Here is a 12,184-nt window from a genome sequence, read left to right as displayed (position 1 = left end):
TCACTAATGGCACCAGTGAATGTGGAACCTGTTATATAAATCCAAGCCTTCACCGTATCAAAGGTATGGATTAGTGGCTAGAAATCAACTAGGAAATTCTACAGTTTGTACTTGGTTAATCACAGAAGCCACCAGAGATCTAATGCAGTGCTGAAATGTGCACATTATGTAGTGCACAGTAGATCAGCAAGTCTCTTCTTTGGAGGGTTGAGTGAATTACCTGGTTAATGAGGGAACTTCAGAGTCCTCAGTTTAGAACTGTTCCCCTGCCCATCATGCATAGTCATTTTCATGAAGCTTTAGACACAACAGAGGCATTAGAGGGAGGAAGACGATCACCACAACCAGTCGTTCAAGTAAGATGATTTTCCTGTTATGCTACTAGCTACATAATGACAAAGACCTTTATGTTATTTGCATCTTTATAACTTTCATAGTCATTGTAATACCAATAGGCTTCTCCACTGGTGCTTAAGGGTTCATTTAAAGGAAACAATACTGAGAATCAGTGGGTATTCAGATGTCATTTGGGGGCAGAGATTAAAATTAAAGGTGTTTGATAGGCCAGATGTTGGATATCATGCTTTATGGGACAGTAAAGACACATACATGTCTGGTGAGGTATATGCTGAGACCAGGAGTAGTACTGGCTTTTAGAAGGGTTCTGTGATCTTCTCATGGCTTCTTCACATCTGCCCAGCTGGCACACTGTGCATCCCCAGGGAAGCTGAGTGAATGAGCATGTAGCACTGGAGTAAAAGTTTCTTGAGTCATTTGATACCTGCTTCTACTGAGAAGACTGTGAGGCACAAAGTCTCCGTGCTTCTCAACTCTTCTGTCACCCCATTCCCTGTGGGCCTTTTCAGCAGAGCCTGTATATGAACAAAGATACATATTAAAACAGTTAGATAATGGTTTACAGATGCAAACTGAAGCAGCTGGTGTATTTTTATAAGCTCCAAGCTGAGAGGCCACATGGTCATTTGGTTAGAATGGAGTCTGAGAATTGGGACAACTGTATTCTATTTCTGTCTCTCCCAGTGAATTGCTCTGTGTCTCTTAATGGTGCATTAATGCAGAATTCCAGCTGTAGTTAAAGTGAGACTTTTCATACATGGTATCTGAAATTAGGTGGACCCTTGAATACTTGAGGTTTGTGTTCTCTATCCACAAATAAGTGCCAGTGGTATACTACAGTGACTTTATATGCTTGTGACATGTTTTGGAAGTCTCGGGTCGTGACAAAAGAAGTCAAAAGTGTTTTTAATAGTTGGGTTGGAGTTTTTTTAGGAAGCAAGTGGAATTCACCAAGCCCAGTGGGCCTGGCATGCAAATTTAAGTCAAAAAAATGGTAAGTAGAAAAGTTGTGTTTGGTTGGACTCCAGTGAAGCTTTGGTGTGACTGTTTGTAGTATGAGCACTTTTCTTCACCCACAAATGATGATGTTATTGCCCCTCCTGTTAAATGAGCAATTTCACATGATTCTTTCTACAAACCAATAATAAGCAGTTTTCTCCTCCAGGTGTCTTAATTTCCTTGTCTATAGCTGTAACCAGATTTGAAACATTCTGTGTTGGCACCTATATGGTATGATGGAATTTTTGAATGCATTCCTGGAATGACTAGTGATGGTCTTAATATCCTTGAATGCACAGATAGCTATTGGTGATTTTCAACTTGTGGTACAAGACAATGCAGGGTTTAGAACAACTTCAAAGGGAAAAGTCATTAATGAAAGCAATCCCTTTGTTAAATTTGCTCCGTGATGATCTGTAGGTTACCTAGAAGATGCTTGTGGATCTAGAAACAGTTACAAAAGAAGTAAAGCAACTATAAAAAGTAACAAATATTCTTTGAAGTTTTTTAGACCTTCATTTCCATGACTGATTCAAAGGCATCATGGGAGATGTGGAGTTAAACGTTTCATAGCACTACATCTTTGTAGCTATTATAAAAAAATGTGAGCCACCATTTTGGCATTTGAAATGGCTTATCAAGAACAAGATGCGAATAGACTGTTCTTAAAATCCTTTCTGGAAGATCTCAGCAATAATCTGTAATTCTTTGTGAGCCTCCGCGGCTCATGTTGAGTGAGTGAAGCTGAAGTCTTATTGCACAGAGAAATGATGGAAATGCCAAGGATTGCCTGATAAACATAGTGCCATTGATCACCAGCTGTACTTTATAAACACAGTACCTTTGTCACTTGAATAACAAATGATCTCTAAGCCAACACCACAGTAAATCTTATTGACCTTTTACAACTACTTGTGCTTTATTGACAAACAGGAGCTCCATCTTCATTAGAATCACTTTCATTTCTGTATGATGCCAGATACTGAGCAAAGTAGTTGTATAAATACATGCTTGCATAGGAAGGAAGAAGGCATGTAGCACTTTACTTGAAGGTACATAGATAGCACTGGTCAGTACCCAAAAACAGTGCTAAACTGATACCAACTTAACGATACCCACATCTGTGACTGTGTTGCATAGTTCAGCTGGAACTGGGTTATATTAAGCATCTCATCTCCAGCAGAAGTTTGCGTCTATCGGTGATGGGAACCTCTGAGGTAAACCAGTATCTGATCACACAGGAAATCATAGCAGACTTAAATTGCAAAGTCATGAAGTCTTACTCTCTGGTAGGTGCAGACCACTTAGTGACAAGGTCAGTGATAGACTGTAGTAGAGAGTTTGGGGACCTCATAAGGTAAACCAGCATCTGATCACACAATAAATCACGGCTTATTTGGGCTTCCTGCTTCAGAATTGTGACTACATTGTGTTATTGTTTGGACCTTCCTAGTATAATACTTTAGCTGTGTGCAGGACAACAGCTTTGTTACCACTGATTTCTATTGTTCAGAGTTTGCAACTGCCTGGCAAATTGACAACATAAAAAATTGAAAACAGATTAATGACCACGAATTGACAGTTATGTCATGAAGTTTTCAATGGTTTATCTTTCCCATCTAGATACAGACAAAGTAGCCAGGTTTGCTGAAGTACTCATTGTCTTGGCACTTTTGTCTTTTGGAGATCTGACAATGTATGTAACAGTGTCAGCCTCTAGGTGCCAGGTATGTCTGAACAATGGTCCCCTCTTTCTCGGTGTGAGAGCGGAAACAGTCCTATTACAGCATGTGAATCAGCTTCAGCCCTTGAGGAAGTACAGAACTAGAGTAAGCCCGTGATTTTATCAGAGTTTAGGTGCTATCTCCATGAAACTCAAGTGAAAAGATCAAGTTAAATGAGTGATGTTGTATTATCTTGTTTGATAGCACTAGAGGTTGCTAAAGGTCTTTGGTTATTTAATGTTTTTCTGCTTCAGAAAACACATTAAGTCCTTGATCACATCTGTGCTTCAAAGGCATTGAGATAAACAAATGACTTACGAGGGGCTGCCTGTTATTTTTTTCTGCAATACAGGAGCTAAAAAATGAAGTCGACATTTAGGCTGAAAAGAAAGTTTCGTTATAGTGGTGCTAATAGACTAACAGTTTTGTGAAGTTTTGAAGATTCTGGAAGAAGTTTCCTCACAAAGAAATCTCATTGAGGCATGTTCAGTGGATGCTACAGCAGTTGATAAATCTTCTGTTTTAAATTGGCACCAGCAATGTTTGATAGCCTAGCAGAACTAAATTTCACCCTGTCAAAATTCCCTTGATTTACAGTTCAAGACTGAATCAGGGTTGGAGTTGAGGCAATAATTTCAGTGGAGTTATAGTATGGATGAATTTACCTATTTTTTTTTTTAATGAAGATATAAGATTAAATAGGGTGTTACTAGAAGATTAGGGGGGTTGGTTTGGGTGTTCTGTTTTGTTTTTTGCTTATGACTAGGAAATAGTCTATTAATACTTTCTGGGCCAGTTGAGTAAATTTTCTATCTGATCGACAACAGCAGCTCCTCTGTTCATTGGCATTTCTTCTCAGGATCTGGCCACCAGGTCACAGTCATCAGGCAAGACCATTAAGCAGGTGTTAAAAACTGATTATTAGGTTCATCCAAATAGTAATAATTCAGTCTGAATAAAACTGTGAGAAATTAGTAAGATGCAAAATAAAATGGCAGTCAAATGTGAATTTAACCAGCCTTACCACTTAAAAGATGTTTTACAGATTACTGCTAAAAGGACACTCTTTATGAGTGTGTGCAGTGTCACACATATCTTCTTACCAAGCAAAGGGATTCAGCGATCCTGGATGTTTCCCTGTAGCACAGCTCCTGCCTGGCAGGGCAGTCAAATTGCATCTCCGTTCACAAGGCTCAACCTGAGACCTGTGAATGTGTATTTAATATTTAATCACTGAGCACTTATCACAGCTATCACTTAAAAAGAACTACCAAAATAAATGTACTTAGCATGGTTTTGGGGATGCTAAGGCAATTTGCTATAATTTACAGTTTATAATTTAAAATTATCAAAATATTTGCCAAATATGTCACCGTACATGGAAGCTAAGGATTAATATTTGGTTCATTGCCTCAAGAGTAAATGCTCCTTTTACCTGCATTACTGTAGACCAGCCTTGCAGTTTCTGCTTTGCAGTTATACTTAGACAAACATCCAGGAGTAGGAATCTGCATGAACAGCCCATTTATGTGCTGTACACCAGCCTCCAGTCAGGGGATCAACACAGCTGCACGAAAGCATCAGCGTTATTCCTGTGCTGCCTGTCTCAAGGAATGGGGGATGTGGGCAGCATAGAAGTGTGTTTATACAAATGCTGGCTGTGAGTGGAAAACAGCTCTTAACACTTCTGTCCTGTTCTAATGACACTATGACCATCTTAATGTTCACTCTTTTCAGGACCTAATTACTTCTGCATAATATATTCATTTGAGGATTTAATTTGCTTTTAGATTCCAGTGATGGGAGCAGCATTTCTGAAGTCACCTTCCAGAGACACTTAGGTTTCAACCTAATGTTGGCAACCTAATGTCAACCAAATGTTGGCATAATGATGGTTTTCTGCCCATAAAGATGTAAGGGGCTTTTACAGGTCTCTGCAGCCAATCTATGGAGCTATTGTTAAATGTCCATACATGAGGATATTCTCTAAGGTGATTATTCTCCAGGGTCTTTGCAGATGCTTCTAACTAAGCAAAGTGACTGGGCCTGCACTTCATCTCAATTCAGGGCAATCCTCCTGGTTCTCAGGAACCATTTTAGGCTTGACTTCTTCCAACTCTTATTTTTTATTCTAGCAATGTTGACACAAGTCCTGCAGCCTGTCTAGCAGCAGGGACAGAGCAGAAATAACAAGCACTTTCTGCTTTTAAATTCACAGACTCACGCATCCAACTAAGGAAAAACAATCAATGACTATTTAGGTGTTTCTGCCTGAACAAGATGTCTTTAAATTAAGTCTTGCTACTTCTCATACGAGACTTGAAAATAAGAACACTCTGACTTCCTAATTTAGCCACTAAACAGCAAAGAACGAAATTTTATTGGGTTGTTTGGCCAGGTGAGAGGACTTATATTTCCACCAGGGTTCTTTGTCAGCGAAGTATTTTTCCTTAGGGTATCTGTCACAGTGAACAAACTACCTTTAGGGAGCATAGGGACTGAGGAGAAAATTAAAATACTCTATTTATGACCTTGTAATTAAGAAGCAGTTAATGATAATTCTCAGATTTCTATCTTGGTTCAAGAAACTCATTAGTTTTACAACTAATAGCTGGTACAAGGGACAGAGCAGAGTCACACGGCTGGAGGCAGATGGAGGGTAGAATTGGGGCAGCCTGGTTTTAGACCAGCGTCAACTGGGTGACTATTAAGCATAGTCAGATCTAACTGCAAGTAATCACAGAAAAATATAGTCTCCTTCCTCTTTTTTCCTACCCATGCCATATTCTTGCTTGCATAAATTGTAGGGATTGCCCCAGTGGATCTAACTCGGCATACTGATCAGATGGATCAAGAAGTGTCAGAACTTCTTGCCGCAGGGTTAGACATTCCTAGGACAAAGACTGAAATATTTACTCTGCCTTCATCCTGATGTGGTAAGACCTGCTTCTTAGTGCCAGTACTTGTAGAATTGCAGCAAATTGTGCTGTTGATCTTTGCTTATGTTGCCAAGGGTCAGGGCTACTGTAACCTGCTTATTTAGAAAATAAATATCCCAAACATTTCTTTAATTACTACTTGCCAGAGAGAATTCCAAGACCTCTCTGGCCACTCTGTGACATTGCTCTTCACAGGATGCTTCCAGGTAGAATTGGAACACAACTCAATTAGGTTTAACTATGACGAGGTAGTGGAGTGTGTAGTAAATATTATTGTTTCATTAGCAGCTCTGCATTTAATTTAGATAGCAATTTCTACCCAAATGAGAAACTGTTGCAGTTGTTAATGATAGCACCACCCCATGGAATAACTGTACACCCACGCCAGACACCGACTGTGTGGATGAGCCTTGCAGAGTGCTCAGCCCCTGAGGCAAGGGGGAAGGCAGAATGAAACATGCATTGGGAGCACATCTCAGCCAGCCTTCAGGTGTTTGTTGGCAGCAGGAAGTATGATTTCTGATTCTCTCTTTGGCATAGGTCACAGCACCTGCGGGCAGTTTGTAGCCAGACTTCTGCCTGCTCTCTCATGCTCCTCATCCACAAAGTGATGACCAAGCAAGGCCAGTGACTGTTGAGCCAGAACTCTGTATTGGAAGGAGACGGTTACCTTTCAAACTGGAGTGCCTTTGCTTTTTCTGTACTTAGTTCAGTCTGGGAGCTGCCTCTTCTGAGTTGATAAACTCCCTCTTGAAGCTGTTGTATCAGGCATCTGAAAACATCATACCGATTGCCATTTAGCAATCACACCGATTGCCATTTAGCAATCTTTGTTTTATCAGAAGAAACTCTAAATTCTCTTCATGCACTGCTTTTTCTGCTTTGATAACAACACCCCATTTGCAATTATAGGGTGGTTCAGGCAAAGAATTTCAGAGAGCAGAAAGACTGTCACAAATCTTACAGAATCATGGACACAGAAACAAAAATGTCAGCTTTGCAGTAACTTTGTTATGTGAAATTCACCCCTAGGGAATAAACCAGTACTTTCCACTTTCTCCTCTGGTGGGTCAAATGCCTGTTTCTTTTAGGTTTTAATTAAAAGTTGCTTTATTAATCAAGCTGTTATTGTGTTGTGCTGTTGATAATTGTTGAACAGAGGATGACAGGCATAGGAATTCACTTGTGTGTAGGGAGATTACAGAACAATTTGTAGGGATGCCACTGGCAATCTCAGCAGCTCACAGCACAGTTTGCCATACAGTACTGTCTTAGACCAGTGGTCCATCAAATCCAATCCCTTGCCTCTAACACTGCACAAGATGCGTGGTGTACTTTACTCTGCTCAAAACCATTAACACCCTTCAACAAAAATGTCTTAGAAGAGAGAAATTAAAACAGCCATAGTGGCAATACATGATAACATCTATTTCTCTCCTACTCAAATGGAATTCTCTAGTCAATAGACTTAGTAAAAACTTCTCTTCATCCCAATGCCTATCCTCGTACCCTTTGGCTTCCTTTGAACATCTGTTGAAACAGATGTCTCCTGGACCATAACCAGCCAGATACATGGACTGTGGTCCCAAAGACTGAGCATAATTAAAAGGTGAACATGTGAATATCCTCGCAGTAGGTTTCTTTCTTCTACTTTTATCCTAATAGTGATGGTGGTTGTAGTGAAATAATGTGGGGGTAGAAGTGACTTCTTAACAGGAATGGAAGAAATGAGTTGGGCTTTATATACCAAAGTCTTACTGTTGTAATACTTGTATACTCATGCAGTGAGAGAGGAAATGGTGAAACTATACGTTACCCACTTACATTGTGTGGGTCACATTTTCAGCATGGCTTCATCCAGTCTTTTTTGCTTGGGTGTCTCATTATAGCTACTGTTTCTGAACTGAAATAAACCATAAGCACTAGTAGTAGTAATTAAAAGCCTTAAAAAAAATCTCTTGGACCTCTTACTCATTTGAGCCACAAAAAAGTTGCTGCCAAATTGCTCTCATAAATATCGAAAACTTAAATCTGGTATGGAAATAAGAGCCTGAGTGATTAAGAATTGATTTGCAAAGCAAGGATTACAAACTTGTTTGTTTTCTCACACCTGCTCTCCACTTCAGCAGCACAATGAAGCAAGGCGTATCCAATGCATCTTTTCCTAATTGGATAATGCACTCAAGGGAATATGATCAACTGAGGCTTTTAGGATCACACCACCATTTGCCCAATTATACCTAATGACAACACATTGTTCCTGCAAAATGCGTCTTTATTCCTTGATAGGTTACATTTCCTTTCAGCCTTTTGCCTATTGATACAACAGTACCTCATGCAGAACAAACTTCTCTGCTGGCAAGTCTTGCTTAATGAGATCAGAAAAATCTTCTGTGTCATCTTCTTAACGTCTGACCAAGTCAGTGAGGAAAAAAGTTTGTTGTATGAGGCATGAAAAATGTTAGCTATCTTTGTAAAACAAAGCAATAAACAGAATCAAAAGGAGTGTGACCAGCACGTTGAAGGAGGTGATCCTGCCCCTCTACTCTGCTCTCATGAGACCTCACTTGGAGACTGTGTGCAGTGCTGGTGTCCTCAACATAAAAAGGACATGGAACTGTTAGAACAAGTCCAGAGGAGGCCACGAGGATGATCAGGGGACTGGAGCACCTCCCGTATGAAGACAGGCTGAGAAAGTTGGGGCTGTTCAGCCTGGAGAAGAGAAGGCTGCGTGGAGACCTCAGAGCAGCTTTCCAGTATCGGCAGGGGGCCTACAGGGATGCTGGTGAAGGACTATTCATTAGGGACTGTAGTGATAGGACAAGGGGTAATGGGTTAAAACTTAAACAGGGGAAGTTTAGATTGGATATAAGGAAAAAATTCTTTACTGTTAGGGTGGTGAGGCACTGGAATGGGTTGCCCAGGGAGACTGTGAATGCTCCATCCCTGGCAGTGTTCAAGACCAGGTTGGATGAAGCCTTGGGTGATATGGTTTAGTGTGAGGTGTCCCTGCCCATGGCAGGGGGGTTGGAACTAGATGATCTTAAGGTCCTTTCCAACCCTAACTATTCTATGATTCCATGATTCTATGAATGGTTTGGGCTATACCGGTAATATATGTTCTGTGTTAATTATTTCTTTGTGTACTTGCTGCTTTGATTTCATAAAGCATCTTCAATTATGTGAAGGTGCCTGCACTACATAGCACTTGGAGTAAATGATAGTTTTAATCTGGGACTCCAAGTACATGTATGTGTACATGTATATATATATGTACTCCATTACAGAAAATGACATTCTTGCTGAGCAAAGCTGCAGCATCATGAAGCTTGAGGTGTATTTACTGCACTCTTTGTTTTGTGGAAGTGAAAGGGCTTGGAGAAACCTGATGAAATGAAAGTAACCCTGATCTATGGCCAACCCTAACTGCCATATAGTTCCACTGCTAAGGGAATAGTTTCAGTATTACACAATACACTACTTCTGTTTCCAGCAGTTCCCTCAAAAGCCTGCCATGGAACATGAGCCTGTGTCACCCATGTGTTGATCTTTTGTCCCTTTTCCCAACTCTCCCCATGGGATAACTGGAGCTCATTCTATTGACTTGAGGGATTTTATTAGGTCTCTTTAACTAGATGAACTTCAAGACTAAGCAACACATCCAGCCAGTAAGTCTTGCAGTCAGTTATTTCTCGGAGCCTGTACTGGTGTAGTTGAGATCAACATCTCGCCTAGTAGGACTTAGAGCTGCCCAGAATGAGCATTGGTAGGAGCTGGGTTTGGAGGAGTGAAGAGCAGTTCTGACTGTGCCATGTATATATTAGTTCCTGACTGCTTCACCTCAAACAGCCCAGCGTGCATGCCACTTTATCAGGCTTTGAATGTACTCTGCAGTGTAGGCTGGCATGTGCAAATGTCTTGCAAGCCTTGCTCAAGATCCTGTAGGAGCTCATTGACAGAGTGGATTAATGTCAAACAGCAATTCCCTTCAGTTGGAACTACTTTTTGCTACTTATATACTGATCTGGCAGAAGGAAACATTCTTAAATCAAAAAAGAGTTAGTTAATGACACTTCACACAAACCCCCAGCACAAGCAGAAATTACAGATTTTATTGCTGCTTTCAGCTTCTATCTGTGTTTGCATTTCCTTGTTTCTTATGACATACACTGATCTAGAATAAAAGGTCTGACAAACCTCAGTTTCTCAATATGTCCCATGAAATAGGTAATCTTACACTACTCAATTTAGTCTTTAAAATTTACAACCTTGCCGCGGAATGGACTCAGTCAGAGACCAATATGATCAGACAAAAAGCCATTTATTGCAAAGCATTAACTCCTTATATCCTATTGCTTACACACACCTACAGCAATTTGGCATATCATGATTGGATACTTGTCTTGAAGACCCTTAGTGACTAACATAGAATTGGTTAAGCACAGGTGTGAGAACGTGACCTCGAACGCTTGCCAACAGTCCACAGTTCTCATCACTCAGTGAATTACAGCTTCTTCTTATCTTGCTTGCTTAAGCTTCCTTGGGCCTCTCGCAGCCTTGCTGTATCCCTTGGAGTTATTCAGAGCATATGTACCAAATACCCATTCTCCTGTGAGAACACTGTCTCCACACAACCTCCTCATTATTGTCCTTTCTTCCAGCATTTCGCCTGAAGTGCTCCATGTACAGTGGGCTGCTTCTTGTGAGAACTTTCAAAATGATCTCATAAAGGTTTTTAGCAGTAAATAGAGCTGGGGAAATATACATGGGCTTTGTACTTTCCTTGTGAATCCTGAAAGCACTGAGTCTCTGAGAAACACAACGGAGAACACTGTGCTCACCTGCTTGAAACCATTTTGTCTCCTCCACAGACTTGATTTTCTGCATGAATCCTCAGAATGATGCAAACCCTGCAAGTTTTACTTACATTGAAAAATGTCAGAAGCATGGTTTCTTCTCTCCCAGTGTGTGGAACTGGGAGTTTAGCACTCATTGTCACAGAGAGAAACTAATTATGCCACTGAATCATTCCTCCCAAGCTGGCTGGCTGAGTATTGATCCCTTGTTCCTGAGTAAGTAAACCCTGTCGTTGATCATAATTATTCTGGAACATCTTATTCCAGTGACTGGATCAATAATGTCTTCCACGGCATCCTGCCATGTGTTCCTGTCATGCCTGGGCACCTCCGCATCACCTGCTGTTCATCAGGAGACCAATGGAATAATTAGCTGTGATGGTGGGAATGCCATCAGCCACTTCACACTCATGTAGGTCTCAGCCAGGCCACAAGGTGAAGCGTTGGATGCACAGCATCTGTGATTAGAATTTTGGTGTCAACTGATACCCAAACAGCTGTTGTTCTAAATATATTTCTCCTCCATATGTATGTATTTCTGATGGCATTCATCAGTTTTCTTATTACGATGTCTTGGCTGTGGCAGACAAGCTGTCAGCAGCACCTCATTCTAGGCAGTTTCCTGCCTGCTCTCCAGTTTGCCCAGGTCCTCAAGAGTGGACTTCAGGAAACAGGTCTCTTGCGTGATAATCCTGCCTGGAAAGAGCAGGAACTGCAGCACACTCATTAAGTTCTGACCCATTTCTGTGAAATAAAACAGCAAAGGCAGAAGTCTGTGTTTCTCTGCCTCCAAAATGAACCATACTTTGCCAACACAGGAGCAACATTTTAAGATATGCTTTAAAAACATTGCAAGTAGATTTGTGTTACATGACTTACCTGTGAGTCAAGAATTGTGCTTGATCCAGCACACTGATCCCATCCTCTGTTTGTGTGATGTTATTTTACCAGTTACAGCACTGGTTACCAAATTGGAGTACGTCAAAGGTAATAGGACCCTGTTAAGTGTTCTAAAATTTGGTGCATCCCTAAAACTTGGTGCTGTAAACTGAGTGAGGCTGAAAATGGGGTGGACAGCTTTTAAAAAGAGGGTTCTGAGCACGTCTTTATTTAGCCTAGAAATGCTGTTGGAACAACCACTGGTGGTTCCCTAAAGCCTTTATATGAGGACCTTGTCTTTTACAAAAGGAAATGTTGTTACTGCTGCTTGCAGACACAGAGTTGCAGCAAGGTGCCCTGAGCTCACCCTATCTGCAGGATGTCATTTTAATTCTGGCTTAAAATAACCGCAAATTCAGGTGTTTCCACC

At 40.8% G+C, this 12,184-nt stretch overlaps 1 long non-coding RNA gene across 1 annotated transcript in view; it reads left to right on the top strand.

Moving 5' to 3' along the window:
• Positions 1-11,410, top strand: part of LOC117436692 (uncharacterized) — a 29,353-nt gene extending 17,943 nt beyond the window's left edge. The window contains exon 4 of the long non-coding RNA XR_004550033.1: positions 10,891-11,410. This is a non-coding gene — a long non-coding RNA (uncharacterized lncRNA). The remainder of the gene's footprint in view (positions 1-10,890) is intronic.
• The last annotated feature ends 774 nt before the right edge of the window (positions 11,411-12,184 follow it).

This window comes from Melopsittacus undulatus, chromosome 9 (assembly GCF_012275295.1).
Source record: "Melopsittacus undulatus isolate bMelUnd1 chromosome 9, bMelUnd1.mat.Z, whole genome shotgun sequence".
NCBI classification, from domain to species: Eukaryota; Metazoa; Chordata; class Aves; order Psittaciformes; family Psittaculidae; genus Melopsittacus; species Melopsittacus undulatus.
Note: the sequence above shows the minus strand (reverse complement) of the source record. Positions and strands in the feature narration are given on the sequence as shown.